Source organism: Rhipicephalus microplus, chromosome X (genome assembly GCF_043290135.1).
Source record: "Rhipicephalus microplus isolate Deutch F79 chromosome X, USDA_Rmic, whole genome shotgun sequence".
NCBI classification, from domain to species: Eukaryota; Metazoa; Arthropoda; class Arachnida; order Ixodida; family Ixodidae; genus Rhipicephalus; species Rhipicephalus microplus.
In genome coordinates this window covers 61,837,529-61,855,248 of record NC_134710.1, presented here as the reverse complement: position 1 = coordinate 61,855,248, position 17,720 = coordinate 61,837,529, and the positions used below count along the sequence as shown (strand labels likewise).

General features: G+C 45.6%; 17 non-coding genes across 17 annotated transcripts; all 17 read right to left on the bottom strand.

The window, feature by feature from the left end:
- Positions 1–13,360: 13,360 nt before the first annotated feature.
- On the bottom strand, positions 13,361–13,432 carry TRNAV-AAC (transfer RNA valine (anticodon AAC)). Its single transcript has one exon. It is a non-coding gene; the product is annotated as a tRNA-Val (tRNA).
- Positions 13,433–13,567: 135 nt separating this feature from the next.
- Positions 13,568–13,639, bottom strand: TRNAV-AAC (transfer RNA valine (anticodon AAC)). The gene has a single exon. It is a non-coding gene; the product is annotated as a tRNA-Val (tRNA).
- A 137-nt stretch (positions 13,640–13,776) lies between these two features.
- On the bottom strand, positions 13,777–13,850 carry TRNAI-AAU (transfer RNA isoleucine (anticodon AAU)). Its single transcript has one exon. It is a non-coding gene; the product is annotated as a tRNA-Ile (tRNA).
- Positions 13,851–13,987: 137 nt separating this feature from the next.
- On the bottom strand, positions 13,988–14,061 carry TRNAI-AAU (transfer RNA isoleucine (anticodon AAU)). Its single transcript has one exon. It is a non-coding gene; the product is annotated as a tRNA-Ile (tRNA).
- Positions 14,062–14,198: 137 nt separating this feature from the next.
- TRNAI-AAU (transfer RNA isoleucine (anticodon AAU)) lies at positions 14,199–14,272 on the bottom strand. The gene has a single exon. It is a non-coding gene; the product is annotated as a tRNA-Ile (tRNA).
- A 137-nt stretch (positions 14,273–14,409) lies between these two features.
- Positions 14,410–14,483, bottom strand: TRNAI-AAU (transfer RNA isoleucine (anticodon AAU)). Its single transcript has one exon. It is a non-coding gene; the product is annotated as a tRNA-Ile (tRNA).
- A 134-nt stretch (positions 14,484–14,617) lies between these two features.
- On the bottom strand, positions 14,618–14,691 carry TRNAI-AAU (transfer RNA isoleucine (anticodon AAU)). The gene has a single exon. It is a non-coding gene; the product is annotated as a tRNA-Ile (tRNA).
- Positions 14,692–14,827: 136 nt separating this feature from the next.
- TRNAI-AAU (transfer RNA isoleucine (anticodon AAU)) lies at positions 14,828–14,901 on the bottom strand. The gene has a single exon. It is a non-coding gene; the product is annotated as a tRNA-Ile (tRNA).
- A 137-nt stretch (positions 14,902–15,038) lies between these two features.
- On the bottom strand, positions 15,039–15,112 carry TRNAI-AAU (transfer RNA isoleucine (anticodon AAU)). The gene has a single exon. It is a non-coding gene; the product is annotated as a tRNA-Ile (tRNA).
- Positions 15,113–15,459: 347 nt separating this feature from the next.
- TRNAI-AAU (transfer RNA isoleucine (anticodon AAU)) lies at positions 15,460–15,533 on the bottom strand. The gene has a single exon. It is a non-coding gene; the product is annotated as a tRNA-Ile (tRNA).
- Positions 15,534–15,669: 136 nt separating this feature from the next.
- TRNAI-AAU (transfer RNA isoleucine (anticodon AAU)) lies at positions 15,670–15,743 on the bottom strand. Its single transcript has one exon. It is a non-coding gene; the product is annotated as a tRNA-Ile (tRNA).
- Positions 15,744–15,880: 137 nt separating this feature from the next.
- TRNAI-AAU (transfer RNA isoleucine (anticodon AAU)) lies at positions 15,881–15,954 on the bottom strand. The gene has a single exon. It is a non-coding gene; the product is annotated as a tRNA-Ile (tRNA).
- Positions 15,955–16,091: 137 nt separating this feature from the next.
- Positions 16,092–16,165, bottom strand: TRNAI-AAU (transfer RNA isoleucine (anticodon AAU)). Its single transcript has one exon. It is a non-coding gene; the product is annotated as a tRNA-Ile (tRNA).
- A 137-nt stretch (positions 16,166–16,302) lies between these two features.
- TRNAV-AAC (transfer RNA valine (anticodon AAC)) lies at positions 16,303–16,376 on the bottom strand. The gene has a single exon. It is a non-coding gene; the product is annotated as a tRNA-Val (tRNA).
- A 135-nt stretch (positions 16,377–16,511) lies between these two features.
- On the bottom strand, positions 16,512–16,585 carry TRNAL-AAG (transfer RNA leucine (anticodon AAG)). The gene has a single exon. It is a non-coding gene; the product is annotated as a tRNA-Leu (tRNA).
- Positions 16,586–16,721: 136 nt separating this feature from the next.
- TRNAI-AAU (transfer RNA isoleucine (anticodon AAU)) lies at positions 16,722–16,795 on the bottom strand. Its single transcript has one exon. It is a non-coding gene; the product is annotated as a tRNA-Ile (tRNA).
- Positions 16,796–16,932: 137 nt separating this feature from the next.
- TRNAI-AAU (transfer RNA isoleucine (anticodon AAU)) lies at positions 16,933–17,006 on the bottom strand. Its single transcript has one exon. It is a non-coding gene; the product is annotated as a tRNA-Ile (tRNA).
- Between the last annotated feature and the right edge of the window lie 714 nt (positions 17,007–17,720).

The window sequence follows — 17,720 nt, the reverse complement described above, 5'->3', positions numbered from 1 at the left end:
TTATCTCGGTCTGCTAGCTCATTTATCAAAATGTCTTTCGTATACAACAAGGCCAAGGTAGTTTCCCGGAATCTGCCCGTCAATGGCCATTTTGCCAGCAGTGTATTCTCGCGCTCACCGCAGCAGTCCACATTGTCCAGAAGCCTGGAGAGGGCAGACGCCCAAAGTGGTTATTCGCCTTCGCGGGGAAGGCCCCAATAATGATGTCCCGGCGTCCTGGTGAGGTGTTTGAGAACGACAAAACGCTAATAATATGAGTAAGAAAAACGAAAACAAACAACACAAAAACAAAAGCACTGAATAAACAGCAATGATAACACCTAGAAGAAAACGAAACAGTAGGTTTTTTCTTCTAGGTTTTTTCTTTGTTGTTTTCTTCTAGGCTTTTTCATTGCTGTTTTTCAGTGCTGTTGTTTTTGTGTTGTTTGTTTTTGTTTTTCTTAGTCATGTTTTGCTCTTTGTGTTATATGGTTTTTATCACATGGTTACTGTCTCCTCTATATATTTTCGTGCTCTGCTAATAATAACCACACATTGGCGCGCGTTTTGATAAAAGGTAGCTGAAGCTACATATTTCCGAAAGCTCAGGCCTGACTGATGCTGTTAGAAGAAAAAGTGTGAATAAAGGAGCATTCCACATTCGAAGGACTGCATTGACTCCATAATTACACAGTGGGGGAAGCGTAGAATTGCACCTTTGAATATCGGTGGTTGATAGAAGAAAAATAAAGGGAACCTTTTAAGCCAAACAAACTTAAGCTAACGTTACGCGCAAGTCAGAAAAGTGAGACGGCATATAAAAACTCACAACGTCATCATCGGCTTCTACGTGCGTACACTGACGTGGTAACTGGACATGTGCAATGGTATTGGTGGTAACTTTGTGGGGTATACGCATGATTTCTTGAGCAAACATTCCTTGAGAGCCTTTTGTTCTCAAAGTTTAAAGCCGCAGAAAAAAAGTCCAGCATTGAAAATTATCAAAACGCATTTCTTTCTTCACGCATATTTTTCTGCTTTATGGCTTTCAATATTTGTCCTAAGTTTCATTTTTTCTAACAAATGCTCGCACTCAGTTTTAAAATAATTTTTATGCTTTTTTTGTGTTTTACTCTCTGCTTTGCTAGCTGTATGCGTAGTTAAAGCCCAGTTTACTAGTTCTGCAGAAAGCAAGTTTTTTTTCTTCTTTAATAGACTTCAACCCTTATTTCAACTCTTGGTGCTGATGTGCAATCCTGCATATGCTTCAACCTATCAGATGTGTGAATGCTAAGCTAGCTACGACGTCTTTATACGAGGGTAGTAAAAAAGAACGCATACTTTTTAGAAGCTTCAGCGCTCATGTTATGATAAAGAGCGACAACTCCCATATATCAGGAAGGTACCTGAAGAATGCATTGTAATAAGGAAAGTGAGCTCCTCTGACCGCCCAAATTTTGTGTACTACATGATGTGCTGTCTCCCAAACATTTGCGATCTGGTCAAATTTTCATAATTTCTTCTACATAAGAAAATGACTTTTGTTTTCTGCGTATAAAAACGAGCTCTGCCGGAGTCATCAAAGTCACAATATTGTGCATAGACAAGTACAAAAAAAAAAAGGTATGTCGAGTGCGTTATTTTTCACAGTTGTGGTATACCAGGGCTGCGCTAAGATACTGAAAAAAAGTGTATTCCGAACTACATGCACCGGTGCCCTAAAATACTTATACTGAGATACATTTGCTTTTGACGTAACAGGATATTCACGAAAGACTTTTTCAAAATAAGAAGAAAGGTATTCCAGAACAGATACAGAAATAGAGATACAAGGATAGAAATACTGGAACACATTTTGATTTCGGGAATCTTGATGCTTCGCGAACAGTTAATTAGGAGCAGGATAATATATTGAATAACGTTTCAACGCATTGAAGTTTTCAAATTGAACGTATCGCTAAAATTATGAAGGAACGCCGTTGAATTAAGAAAAGTAAATCTTAATGCTAGACGCAAGATCTGCTGAAGTGGTTCTTGCGTTAACTTAAGCAGCCACACCTTCTTAAAGAGGCTCTCATTTAGAAAACCTCGATTTATTCTCGATAGGAGATTCGCGAAATGACTTTCCTCCCGAAGAAAATTAGGGGTGCGGCACCTAGCTTTGGAGACAGCTCTCACGGGAGGAGCATGAGAGTACTGCGTCCACGATTCTGAGGCCATGTCAATGGCACACGGGACCATTCAGTGCATGTGGGCAACTATTCGCCACCCCCACAAAGTTGATGACTTGTGTCCTGTCATTGTTTGGCTTAACAAAAAAAAATTATTTCTTCTTATTTGAAAACTCATCAGCGCATTTCCTGCAAAAAAAAAAGCTAACGAGGATACCCGTGTCCACCACAGTATCGCGATACAGTTGCCACATAGCAAAAGATTACACTACTGCTATGCAGAGAAAATTTTCGAATGTATCTCGATACATACATACAGATGCTCAAAAGTATCACTCATATCGAGATTCTTATGTAACATGATAGTGTCTAGCCCCGCGGTATACTCCACGCACGGGCTTTGACTGCTTGTCTTTTAGATGTGTTGCTGCCAATATATTATTATTATTATTATTATTATTATTATTATTATAAATACAACGCAAATGGAAATGCTTCAACGTGAGTTTCGTAGTCATGAGGCAACGTAAGGGTATCGCTTTTCACCTGCTGATGGCAAATCAACACTCGTGGCTGTAACGCGTGGCATATGGAGAGACTGAGCTCTAAACAAAACAATCGTGTTCATGGGAAAGCAATCGCAATGACATAATCGTCATCGGGGCAATAACGAGGCTGTCTTTGCATGTAAAAGTACAACGAGTTTACAAAACGGGATAGAACTCTAATCTTCTCTAGAAAAGTAAAACGTATACCTAGAACGCTGAAGCAAAAGTAAATAAAAACTATGGACCATCTCCCCGAAGAGAACCCTGATGGGACGCGAAGCAGGAGCGGTGCGCACGGCGTAGACCCAGTTGAAGCGGGCGTCGACGCTGCTGCTGGAAGAACAGCTTGAAGCAAAACTCGGTGTAGCGTTTACTCGAGTAAACGTTTGTTTGAAACGCAAAGACACGGAAGGCGAAACGCGTTAAAGACGCTTGCGCTCGGCTTCCTTGCCACGCGTCTCATCGGTGTCACCCGAGCGCCGTCTGTATTCTCAAACGCAATCGGTATTCTTGACTCACACCTCGTCGGCGTCGCTGGTCTTCCATTGCCGACGCTTGCCTTCAGCTTCCCTGTCTCGCACCTCGTCGGTGTTGACGTCGCCATTCGCGAAAAAAATCTGCTTCGCTAACCCTCGAAACGCCGGAAACAGCCGGGAAGGGTGCGCGTACCCTAGCGGGAAGCATGCCGCGATGGCATCCCACCCGTTGGGGCGATCACGCGGCAAGCAGCGGCACGCTGTCCACATTGTCGGCGCCGTGAGATTCTCGAGGGGCGCCGAGCACGCGCATTTGCCGGCTCGCGGCTTCTTCTGGCCGACAGATGGAGAGAAGTGGCACGGGTGAGATGATGCACACGTGAGGAGTGCGCTTGGGCGTTGCGAGTGGCGGAGAGGGTGAAGCGAGAGAGAGTTGACACGTTGGGTCCGCATGGCAGGCGAGGGAGAAAGATTTCTGCGCACCCTGATAGGAGGACGTGAACTACTTGGGACCGCTCCAACACCTACGGCGAGGGCAGTGGTGCGAATGGAGGGATAGCGTTACACATGCTACTCAAAGAGCTGCGTTGCATCTAAAAAGCTGAACAAAATAAAGAGTGAGTTCCCCAGGGGGAACGATGTGGTCAAGTTCCGGGTAAGGGCTCAACGGCTCAACGACACAGAGTGAGGGCACTCGATCATGGGTAACCCGGTAGTTTAGCTTCCAGCCGCGGTCAGCAACGCAGCTAACAGCCAGGGTTGTTGACCTTGAACGCGCATGGCTCCTGCCATGCTGATTACGAATGCTGGCTGAGGCTCGCTGCGGTAGACGCCGGGCTCGCCTGATGGGAACGTCCGGGTGAGGTTTCAACCACGCCAGGCCCGAGGTGGTCGGCTGGCTTGTTTGGTCCCAAGCGCATCGATGGCCGGTGTGGCCCGAAGATCCGCAATCTGACAGGTCTCTGCTCCCGCTCTCTGGTTCTCCAATCGCCAGCCACGATGATGATGATGATGACGCCTTAAATATGACTGGTATCCGCTCAGTGGGATCGGCCAAAAACTAATGAGTTCCGTTTTAATAATTGAATATTTATGAGAAAAATAAAGTACATAAAATGAAAAGAGAGAAATAAATGTTGTATTCTCGTTCAGACCCGACAGAATATTCATTACATTGACTATAACTGAACGTGCTTTAAAATAATGCACACTAATAATCATAGTAAAAAAGATATCTCTTTCAAAGATAAATCACAGTAAAAACATAACGTCTGCCTATCTTATTCTCTTTCTCCTCTGGTGTCGTACCACCATGTCTCACACCCCCGCAAGCCCTGATTCCACGGCCTCGTCTTCTTCGATTGTCTCGATTGCGCGCATTCCAAATATGTTATCGAAACGTCGCTTTTCAATTCACACTTTCAGCGCGATCATTTATCACAATGGTCGATCTGGTGCGGCCTCAAGGTATCCCTCCACAACTTCCTCTCTGCACTAAACTTTGAATTATCACCTTTATCGTGGCGATGACGATTATCTTCGTCATCGTAATCATCATCATCGCCACCACCATCATCATGATGTCCCCTACAGAGCAAAATCCTACGATGACTTCACTTCTGCCTTCATCAGATGGAATCTTTACACGCCTACGAATTTTATGATATGCTCACTCCATATTATCACATACGAAGCTTTTCTAAACTTCGCTCCAGTTCTGCTCATTGCCCCGCCGCGGTGGTCTAGTGGCTGAAGTACTCGGCTGCTGAACCGCAGGTCGCGGAATAGAATGCCGGTTGCAGCGGCTGCATTTTCCGTGTAGGCGGGAATGCTGTAGGCCCTTGTGTTAAGATTTGGGTGCACGTTAAAGAATCTCAGCTGGTCAAAATTTCCGGAGCCCTCCACTACGGCGTCTCTCATAATCATATGGTGGTTTTCGGACAATACACTTCAAGGTGTATTGCAAGTAGTAAACAAGCATTGTGTGTGCGTTCTTCTTGCTGTACCTCCTTGTGGATGTTAGGCCGAGCAGAAAAACCTTCAGCATGATGTATCCAATTATGTATATTCATGATGTATCCAATGAACCCGATTAATTGGCAACGCCGGTTCTTTCCGTTAATGGCTGTATTTATGACGTGTAGAGAAAAATTGCAGTTTGTCTATTCGCACAACGTTTGATGTTCTAGAAGCGGTGCGGTGCGCATTGAGTGCCATTCGTTCTCTCTCTCTCTCTTCCTAATCTAGCCAGGCTATACCCGTTTATATATATATATATATATATATATATATATATATATATATATATATATATATATATATATATATATATATATATATATATATATAAGGGAAAGAAGTGTATACCTAAGGGCTCGTTTTTCCGTGTTTTTAACACAATAATAATGAGATATAACAGACAGTAATGCCAAGGAATGTACAGGGGAAGTTATTAACATTAATGGAATGTAAATAAGAAGAAAGAAAAGTGGATGAAAAAATTACCAACTGTAAGCAGGAATCGAACCTACGACCTTCGAATATATATATATATATATATATATATATGGTGTCCCACGTAATTTTAGCCGAAGTTTCAAAATATGCCAGAACACATAATTACGACGTGACCAAATGAATGTTACTCACAGTTGCCTGGAGTTAAACGTTAAACTATTTTTCGTGTTCTCTGATATTGTTTAAATAAATTTGTTGAATTAACTTACTTTTCAAGAAACAAAGATAGATAAGAAATTCAATAAGAAAGTTGTAGATCAGTTCGCAAAACCTCCGATTAGACAGTTTTGAACTTTATATCTGTTAGGTATTAGTGTTTTTCTGCTAATATCAAATACCCGTGAAAAACAAGAAATACCACGTGACAAACCGCTCACGCGTCTGTGCAAACGATGATTCTAGTGCACCCTAACGTTCCGCGTACAAACGACATGCTTCTCTCGCAACGGCTCATGACAGCGATAAGCAGTCACGGTGGTTATCATTTCTATGGCCGATAGCAAAACGTGTTCATCATAAAGCCACCACCATTGTTGTGGCCCTCCAAAGGCAGCACAATGGGGCAAAGGCTATGGTCGTTCGTACTCGGAACGTTAAAGAGCACTAGAATCATTGCGCGCACTGGTGCACGAGCGGGTTTTGTCACGTGGCATTTTTTGTATTTCGCGGGCATTTGTAATTAGTAGAAAAACGCTACTATTTAACAGATATAAAGTTCATAGCTGTCTAATCGGACGTTTTGCGAAACTGTCTACAAATTTTTCATTGAATTTTTTATCTATCTTCGTTTCCTAAAAAGTTAGTTATTAAGCATATCTAATTAAACAATATTTGAGTACACGAAAATTAGCCTTACTAACTTGAGGCAACGGTGAGCAACAAGCATTTGGTAGAGTCGTGATTACATGTTTGTTCGGGCATATTTTTAAACTCTGGCTAAATTTACGAAGGACACCCTGCATATATATTGCACTGGAACCGAAGGCTGATATATATATATATATATATATATATATATATATATATATATATATATTTATATATATATATATATATATATATACTCTTCAATTTTTTTGAAACTTGATTTCATCTCAGCAAGAAGAAAGGGGCCTTCGGAAAAAAGCTGCCTCACTACACCTTGACTAAGCCCAGCTCCCTTGTGTTACAGTTTAACTGAATGCAGCACTTACTCTAGGTACATGGCATGCTAACAAAAGCCAAGACACTTTGCACAAGTAGAAATACAATAGCATAGATGCGCATAAAGTCAGCTGACTCTCTTTTTTCATAAATTCAGCAAATCTACGCCACGATATCAACGCGATATGCAGAAAATAATCTTGAAACGAATATGTGTGTCAAAAACCAGCGCCCAACAAAGCGCGCGCCTTCCAATTCTAGCAGCGGCAACAATCTCGGGCACCCTTCGGACCCGACAGACCCCGGCGCAACGAAGAAACACACAATAAAGGAACACTAAAGCCAAATAACAGTTTACATCAGAGTGAAGGTTTAATGTATGACAACATCTAAAACGACAATATTATCAACAACAGTGTCATACTTACTAAGAAATTAAGGTAAATGCACAAGAACTCAAGCGCCGCAGTAGGACATTTTCAAAATGACCCCGATGACATCAGACGGACCGCCTAGAGTTAATCACTAGTAGTCGATCTAATTGCATCGAAAGAAAACCTTCCGTGCATCAAGAGACGGAATAAAATGCTGCTTGTTTGTTTCTGTTTGATTCATAAAAAAAAACTGGACGTTACTAAGGGGAATGGCGCGAGTGGTTAAAATATTCCATTTTTGCATGGTTACACAAAACAGGTGGTGCCATCTCGCAGGCCGCAGTTGAAGCAGAAGCGTCTGCAACCTCGAAGCCAATGGCAGGAAATTGATCATGGCCGTTGTTGCTGCTGTGGCTCCCGCTGCTTTCGGTCTGATGCTACTAGCGCAGTAAAGCCGGGAAACATTGTGCATGGCAACAGTGATGTTAGTCGGTCCGGTCGGTCCGCTTTTCGAGGTGGGTAATTTAAAGTGTGCTAACCTAATGCGGAGCACTAAAACGTGATTTTATTTTAACATAGGCCGTTCCTTGGTACAAAAGTAACACTACAAGGTTTCTGGACCGCCATTTCAACAATCAAGTTTCACTTAATAGTTTACTAGTGTCCCTTTAAAAAAACCGCGCGCTCCTTCCGTCCTTTCATAGGCGCCGCCGCTACACCGACCAACCTATCGCATTCTCACCGAGCGATCTCTGGAAAAATCTCGAAGAAAAGGGGCGTGGTGATACAGAGTAGCGTAACGTAACGTACCAAAGAGGTCACGCCCTTTCCACAGCCTTGACTGTGCGGCGCGCCGACGAAATGTTTCGACGTTTCGGGAACCCATCGGCTAGTGCATGCAAACCAATGTTGATATAAACCAGCAGCGAAAGGAGTTGCAGGAGGATATGAAGAGGTTTTCTACCTGTGGGTGAAAACTTTTGTTACAAACAACAGAAAAGTGTGTGCTTACCGCCCGTATAGTTGAAGACGTGATCTGCAGTCACAGAGCGTGAGTGGCCGACGTGTTACCGGCGAAGAAGTTTTGTTATTGAAGTGCGGACATTGGACGACTTGATGTTTCTTCGAAGAGAAACTTCGGGAACAGAGGAACGACAACCGACGCTGGACATGAAAAGAGTGTTTCCTTGAAAAGAAGCATTCAAGATTTGTTCCTAAAACTTTAAACTGAATTAGTTTGACGGACATTTTAATCTATAAGTGTCTTGGTTAGTTAATGCATGAGATTGCATTGTAGTGCATGTTGTTTGTGTCCGTTGTTTTGTGTATCTTGTGATTAGTGACGTATTGTATTGGATTATTGCCGAGTGTGCATGTGGCCCCGACGCGGTGGTCTAGTGGCTAAGGTACTCGGCTGCTGACCCGCAGGTCGCGGGATCGAATCCCAGCTACGGTGGCTGCATTTCTGATGGAGGCGGAAATGTTGCAGGCCCGTGTGCTCGTATTTGGGTGCACTTTAAAGAACCCCAGGTGGTCAAAATTTCCGGAGCCCTCCACTGCGGCGTCTCTCATAAACATATGGTGGTTTTGGGACGTTAAACCTCAGATATCAATCAATCAATTCAGTGTGCATGTGTGTGTGTTATTCGTTCTGCCGTACTTAAGAATACAATTTTGTTTTGTTATCGACTCTCGGCTCTGCCTCGTTCTTTGGACCACAGGTGACGTTTGCTGGCGCACTAAAAGGGACCAATTCTAAATTTTCCGTGTTTGCGTGGAGCGTTTTGGGGGGCCGAGACGTCTGCCCTTGGAATCAGCCTGGCAATTGCCTCCATAATTACGGAGTTAGTGACGTATATTCTGACGTCCATGACAGGATCTTTTAGGTGCACAGTGTGTCCAAAGTAGGCAGAATGAAACTCGAGTCGTTCGTAGTGCTACCACAACCAGTTTTTGTGCATAGTGTGTCCAAAGAAGGGTCAAAAAGCCTCGAGTCGTTGGTAGTGCTTCCGTAACAAATTTTTGTGTTGAACGTTGTTCTCGCTAACGAGTGTGCAGGAAGTTTTGATAGCCAGAGTGAGACGGAAATTTCGTGCACGCAGTAAGGTTTTATTTGAGGGGCACCATAGATCTGAAGAAGTTAGTCAAAATCGATTTGAATTTGGGTCTCTTTGGTGCCGAACTACGTACGGGGTACAGTGTACCAGAAGGGGGCAGTGGGCTCACTGTCCTGTGTCTGCGCTGCGCTGCCATCACCCTCCCCGCGTCGACAGATTGGGCGCCCACTAGAGGTGCTGCCACCAGTTTATCATGAGTAGTAAGTGATTCCTAAATGAAAAAGATAAAATTGAGCCCCGTAACTGTCTCTCAGGGAGAGGACACCTCCACAGTAGCTCACGAGAGACCGGAGAAGGAGGGTATCAGAGGATAGGATTAAAAGGTATAGAAATAAAGAGAGAGGGAAGGAGAGAGTGAGGCGCAGAGACAGCGACATCCAGAAGTAAGGTGAAGATAGGAAAGACGGACACGGTCACAGCAGTCCGAGGACGGGCCACCACTGGGCAAGAGCCCTTGTAACAGCATTTCTTGCTGTGTTAAGCGCGTTCGCGCGTCCTCGGGGTTTCGACGGTTAAACTGCAGCTTGGGGGTATTAAACACGGGGTTGAAGGGGGGAGAGGGCCTCTACAATGAGGCAAGAGATAAATATGTGCATTCACATAGAGAAGGGGTCAGGGGTCTTGAATTAATTATTTTTTAAACTGGTCCAAGTAGTTGCAGTATATATTCGTGTGCGCCCAGCTGCAGTACATCCCCATCATCATCATCCGCAGCCTGACTACGTCCACTGCAAGACAAAGGCCTCAACCATTTTCCGCCAGTTAACTCGGTCTTGTGCTTGCTGCTGCCAATTTATACCCGCAAGCTTCTTAATCTCACCTGCCCACCTAACCTTCTGTCTCCCCCTAAACCGCTTGCCTTCTCTGGAAATCCAGTTAGTTACCCTTAATGACCAGCGGTTATTCTGTCTACGCGCTACATGCCCGGCCCATGTCCATTTCCTCTTCTTCATTTCATCCATGATATCCTTAACCCACGTTTGTCCCCTAATCCACTCTGGCCTCTTCTTGTCTCTCAAGGTTGCACCTACCATTTTTTTCCATTGTTTGCTGCGTCGTCCTCAATTTAAACTGAACCCTCTTTGTAAGTCTCCAGCTTTCTGCTCCGCAGCTAAGTACCGGCAAGATACAGCTGTTATATACCTTCCTCTTGAGGGATAGTGGCAATCTACCTGTCATAATTTGAGAGTGCTTGCCAAATGTGCTCCAACCCATTTTTATTCTTCTAGTTACTTCAATCTCGTGGTTCGTCTCCATGGTTATTACCTGCCCTAAGTAGACACAGTCTTTTACAGCTTCAAGTGGACTATTACCTATCTCGAAGCGCTGCTCTCTTCCGAGGTTGTTGTACAATACTTTCGTTTTCTGCAGATTAAATTTAAGGCCCACCTTAATTCTCTCCTTGTCTAACTTCGTAATCCGGAGTTGCAATTCGTGTCCTGAGTTACTCAGCAATGCAATGTCATCGGCGAAGCGCAGGTTAATAAAGTACTCTCCATTAACTCTTATCCCTAACTGTTCCCAATCTAGGCCTCTGAAAACCTCCTGTAAGCACGTGGTAAATAGCCTTGGGAAGATTGAGTCCCCCGGCCTTACACCCTTCTGGATTGGTATTCTGTTGCTTTCTTTACGGAGCACTATAGCAGCAGTTGATTCCCTGCAGATTTGTTAGAGGGTGTTTATATATACTTCATCTACGCCCTGATTCCGCAGTGTCTGCATGACGGCTGATATTTCTACTGAATCAAACGCCTTGTCGTAATCTATGAAGGCTATGTATAGTGGTTGGTTATATTCTGAGCATTTCTCTATTACCTGATTGATAGTATGAATGTGGTCGATTGTTGAGTAACCCGTTCGAAATCCTGCTTGTTCCTTTGGTTGATTTAATTCTAATGCTTTCTTTACAATGTTAGCAATTACCTTTGTAAATAGCTTGTATACTACAGAGAGCAAGCTGATCGGCCTGTAATTCTTCAAGCTCTTGTCATCTCCTTTCTTATGTACTAGGATGATGTTAGCATTCTTCCAAGACTCTGGTACTCTTCCCGTCATGAGACACCTCGTAAACAGGATGGCTAGTTTTTCTAACACAATCTGTCCTCTATCTTTCAGCAGATCTGATGTTACCTGATCCTCACCAGCAGCTTTGCCTGATTGCATGCTCTCCAAAGCTTTTCTGACTTGAAGGTTGGTTGGTTTCCTCACTAAGAGCCGAGTACCTGTTCTGAAGCGAGATTCAGAATTCCCGTACTTTCCCTCTCAGTGCTAGCTCATCGATTGGCTTCTTGCGTATCAGTTTCTGTCGTTCCTTCTTCAAGTCTAGGCGAATTCGAGACCGTGCCATTCTATGGTCAATGCATCGTACCTTGCCAACCACTTCCACATTCTGCACGATGCCTGGGTGTCCACTCTTTATAAAGTCTATGTCGTTCTTATTTTCGCCATTAGGGCTCCTCCATGTCCACTTGCGGTTTCCTCGTTTTTGGTAGATGGAATACAAAGTCCGTAAATTATTGCGTTCTGCGAAATCTACTCGTAGCTTTCCTCTGGCGTTTCTAGTACCAACGCCATAATCTCCTACTGCCTGGTCTCCAGCCTGCTTCTTCCCTACCTTCGCATTAAAGTCTCGCATCAGTATACTATACTGTGTTTTTCCCTTACTCATTGCCGATTACCCGTCTTCATAGAAGCTTTCAGCTTAAGCGTGATAATGGCTGGATGTAGGCGCGTAAGTCTGTACCACTTTCATCTTCTATTTCTTATTCAGTTTAATTACAATACCTACCACCCTTTCACTAATGCTATACTGTTCCTCTATGTTGCCAGCTATGTTTCTGTGAATTTGGAATCCCACTCTCAGTTCTCTTCTGTCAGCCAAGCCCTGATAGCAAAGAACGTGCTCATTCTTTAGCACCGTATAGGCCTCATCTGTCCTCCTAACCTCAGTGAGCCCTATTATATCCCATTTACCACCCTCTTGTTCCTCGAATAGTACAGCTAGACTTCCCTCACTAGATAAGGCTCTAGCGTTAAACGTTGCCAAATTCAGGTTCCAATGGCGGCCTTCCGGATCCAGAGATTTTCAGCACCCTCTGCTGCGTTGCAGGTCTGACCGCCGCCGTGACCGGTGAGATGCTTCGCAGCTGCTGGGCACTGCGGGCCGCGAGGTAATTGACGTATGCATGTGGGAGGTAGTGGCCAGATACTGCAGCAGGGTGGCAAATCCTTCTCTGGCGAGGAAGTGCTTTACCGGCGGTGGTTGCCGGTGACCCGCACCCCAGGCCCCTTACTGCAGTTTCATCACCACGCGGATTTTTTAAAATCCGGTTGGGAGCTGTGCGGCACCGGGGTTCGAGCCACGGACCTTTTGCATGCGAGGCGGATGCTCTAACCACTACGCCTTCGCCGCCAGCCCCGCCGTTTGTTCTCTACCAGATCTCTAAATAAAGCTGACCGATCCCTTGATACAAATCTTAGTGGTACACTTAATTACAAAATACTCTCCTAAAATAGGCACGCATCAAACAATATACAATGAGTGGCTTCTAATTAATGTGCATTTTATCGCTAATTAGCACCACCTGCACTAAGTGAGGTGCCAAAGAATAAAAATGTTACTGGCCTGCGCAGGGATTGAATGTACGACCTTCGCGATTTAGCACGACGCTCTAACCGACTGAGCTAGCAGGCCGAAGTAGCGAGTGCGGCTTCTAAAACTGGCCATACGCCTTCGGTACACATTCGGTCATCATCAATAAATTGGTCTTTAGATTGTCTAGCTACACACCCGACACCAGGTGACGGCCAGTAAAACACATTAAAATACTGACCTGTGCAGGGATCGAACCTACGACCTTCGCGTTGTTAGCACGATGCTTTATACTGAGCTAGCAGGCCGCAGTAGTGAGCGCGGCTTTTAACACTGGGCATACGCCTTCGGTACACATTCGGTCATCATCATTAAATTGGTCTTTAAATTGTCTAGATACACACCCGACACCAGGTGACGGCCAGTAAAACACATTAAAATACTGACCTGTGCAGGGATCGAACCTACGACCTTCGCGTTGTTAGCACGATGCTTTAATACTGAGCTAGCAGGCCGCAGTAGTGAGCGCGGCTTTTAACACTGGGCATACGCCTTCGGTACACATTCGGTCATCATCAATAAATTGGTCTTTAGATTGTCTAGCTACACACCCGACACCAGGTGACGGCCAGTAAAACACATTAAAATACTGACCTGTGCAGGGATCGAACCTACGACCTTCGCGTTGTTAGCACGATGCTCTAATACTGAGCTAGCAGGCCGCAGTAGTGAGCGCGGCTTTTAACATGGGCATACGCCTTCGGTACACATTCGGTCATCAATAATAAATTGGTTTTTAAAATTGCCTAGCTAATCACCCGACACCAGGTGACGGCCAGTAGAACACAATAAAAAGTACTGGCCTGCGCAGGGATCGAACCTATGACCTTCACGTTATTAACACGACGCTCTAACCGACTGAGCTAGCAGGCCGAAGTAGCGAGTGCGGCTTCTAACACTGGACATACGCCTTCGGTACACATTCGGTCATCATCAATAAATTGGTCTTTAAATTGTCTAGCTACACACCTGACACCAGGTGACGGCCTGTGGAACACAATAAAAAGTACTGGCCTGCGCAGGGATCGAACCTACGACCTTCGCGTTATTAGCACGACGCTCTAACCGACTGAGCTAGCAGGCCGGAGTAGCGAGTGCGGCTTCTAACACTCGGCATACGCCTTCGGTACACATTCGGTCATCATCAATAAATTGGTCTTTAAATTGTCTAGATACACAACCGACACCAGGTGACGGCCAGTAGAACAAAATAAAAAATACTGGCCTGCGCAGGGATCGAACCTAAGACCTTCGCGTTATTAGCACGACGCTCTAACCGACTGAGCTAGCAGGCCGCAGTAGCGAGTGCGGCTTCTAACACTGGGCATACGCCTTCGGTACACATTCGGTCATCATCAATAAATTGGTCTCTAAATTGTCTAGCTGCACAACCGACACCAGGTGACGGCCAGTAGAACACAATAAAAAGTACTGGCCTGCGCAGGGACCTAACCTACGACCTTCGCGTTATTAGCACGACGCTCTAACCGACTGAGCTAGCAGGCCGCAGTAGCGAGTGCGGCTTCTAACACTGGGCATACGCCTTCGGTACACATTCGGTCATCAATAAATTGGTCTTTAAATTGTCTAGCTACACACCTGACACCAGGTGACGGCCAGTAGAACAAAATAAAAAGTACTGGCCTGCCCAGGAATCGAACTTACGACCTTCACGTTATTAGCACGACGCTCTAACCGACTGAGCTAGCAGGCCGAATTAGCGAGTGCGGCTTCTAACACTGGGCATACGCCTTCGGAACACATTCGGTCATCACCAATAAATTGGTTTTTAATTTTCTAGCTACACACCTGACACCAGGTGACGGCCAGTAGAACACAATAAAAAGTACTGGCCTGCGCAGGAATCGAACCTACGACCTTCGCGTTATTAGCACGACGCTCTAACCGACTGAGCTAGCAGGCCGGAGTAGCGAGTGCGGCTTCTAACACTGGGCATACACCTTCGGTACACATTCGGTCATCATCATTAAATTGGTCTTTAAATTGTCTAGATACACACCAGACACCAGGTGACGGCCAGTAGAACACAATAAAAAATACTGGCCTGCGCAGGGATCGAACCTAAGACCTTCGCGTTATTAGCACGACGCTCTAACCGACTAAGCTAGCAGGCCGCAGTAGCGAGTGCGGCTTCTAACACTGGGCATACGCCTTCGGTACACATTCGGTCATCATCAATAAATTGGTCTTTAAATTGTCTAGCTGCACACCCGACACCAGGTGATGGCCAGTAGAACACAATAAAAAATACTGGCCTGCGCAGGGATCGAACATACGACCTTCGCGTTATTTGCACGACGCTTCAACTGACTGAGCTAGCAGGCCGCAGTAGCGAGCGCGGCTTCTAACACTGGGCATACACCTCGGTACACATTCGGTCATCATCAATAAATTGGTCTTTAAGTTGTCTAGCTACACACCTGACACCAGGTGACGGCCTGTAGAACACAATAAAAAGTACTGGCCTGCGCAGGGATCGAACCTACGACCTTCGCGTTATTAGCACGACGCTCTAACCGACTGAGCTAGCAGGCCGGAGTTACCAGTGCGGCTTCTAACACTGGGCATACGCCTTCGGTACACATTCGGTCGTCATCAATAAATTGGTCTTTAAAAATTCTAGCTGCACAGCCGAAACCAGGTGACGGCCATTAGAACACAATAAATGTAGTGGCCTGCGCAGGCATCGAACCTACGACCTTCGCATTATTAGCACGACGCTCTATCCGACTGAGCTAGCAGGCCGGATTAGAGAGTGCGGCTTCTAACACTGGGCATACACCTTCGGTACACATGCGGTCATCATCATTAAATTGGTCTTTAAATTGTCTGGCTACACACCTGACACCACGTGACGGCCAGTAGAACACAATAAAAAGTACTGGCCTGCGCAGGGATCAAACCTACGACATTCGCGTTATTACCACGACGCTCTAACCAACTGAGCTAGCAGGCCGCAGTAGCGAGTGCGGCTTCTAACACTGGGCATACGCCTTCGGTACATATTCGGTCATCATCAATAAATTGGTCTTTAAATTGTCTAGCTGAACACCCGACACCAGGTGACGGCCAGTAGAACACAATAAAAAGTACTGGCCTGCGCAGGGATCGAACCTACGACCTTCGCATTATTAGCACGACGCTCTAACCGACTGAGCAAGCAGGCCGCAGTAGCGAGTGCGGCTTCTAACACTGGGCATACGCCTTCGGTACACATTCGGGCATCATCAATAAATTGGTCTTTAAAAATTCTAGCTACACACGCGTTACCAGGTGACGGCCAGTAGAACACAATAAAAAGTACTGGCCTGCGCAGGGATCGAACCTACGACCTTCGCGTTGTTAGCACGATGCTCTAACCGACTGAGCTAGCAGGCCGGAGTAGCGAGTGCGGCTTCTAACACTGGGCATACGCCTCGGTACACATTCGGTCATCATCAATAAATTGGTCTTTAAATTGTCTAGATACACACCCGACACCAGGTGACGGCCAGTAGAACACAATAAAAACACTGGCCTGCGCAGGGATCGAACCTACGACCTTCGCGTTCTTAGCACGACGCTGTAACCGACTGAGCTAGCAGGCCGGAGTAGCGAGTGCAGCTTCTAACACTGGGCATACGCCTCGGTACACATTCGGTCATCATCAATAAATTGGTCTTTAAATTGTCTGGCTACACACCTGACACCACGTGACGGCCAGTAGAACACAATAAAAAGTACTGGCCTGCGCAGGGATCAAACCTACGACCTTCGCGTTATTAGCACGACGCTCTAACCGACTGAGCTAGCAGGCCGCAGTAGCGAGTGCGGCTTCTAACACTGGGCATACGCCTTCGGTACATATTCAGGCATCATCAATAAATTGGTCTTTAAATTGTCTAGCTGAACACCCGACACCAGGTGACGGCCAGTAGAACACAATAAAAAATACTGGCCTGCGCAGGGATCGAACCTACGACCTTCGCGTTATTTGCACGATGCTTCAACTGACTGAGCTAGCAGGCCGCAGTAGCGAGCGCGGCTTCTAACACTGGGCATACGCCTCGGTACACATTCGGTTATCATCAATAAATTGGTCTTGAAATTGTCTAGCTGAACACCCGACACCAGGTGACGGCCAGTAGAACACAATAAAAAATACAGACCTGCGCAGGGATTGAACCTACGATCTTCGCGTTATTAGCATGACGCTCCAACTGACTGAGCTAGCAGGCCGGAGTAGCGAGTGCAGCTTCTAACACTGGGCATACACCTTCGGTACACATTCGGTCATCATCATTAAATTGGTCTTTAAATTGTCTAGATACACACCCGACACCAGATGACGGCCAGTAGAACACAATAAAAATACTTTTCTGTGCAGGGATCGAACCTAAGACCTTCGCGTTATTAGCACGACGCTCTAACCGACTGAGCTAGCAGGCCGCAGTAGCGAGTGCGGCTTCTAACACTGGGCATACGCCTTCGGTACATATTCGGTCATCATCAATAAATTGGTCTTTAAATTGTCTAGCTGAACACCCGACACCAGGCGACGGCCAGTAGAACACAATAAAATATACTGGCCTGCACAGGGATCGAACCTACGACCTTCGCGTTATTTGCACGACGCTTCAACTGACTGAGCTAGCAGGCCGCAGTAGCGAGCGCGGCTTCTAACACTGGGCATACGCCTCGGTACACATTCGGTTATCATCAATAAATTGGTCTTGAAATTGT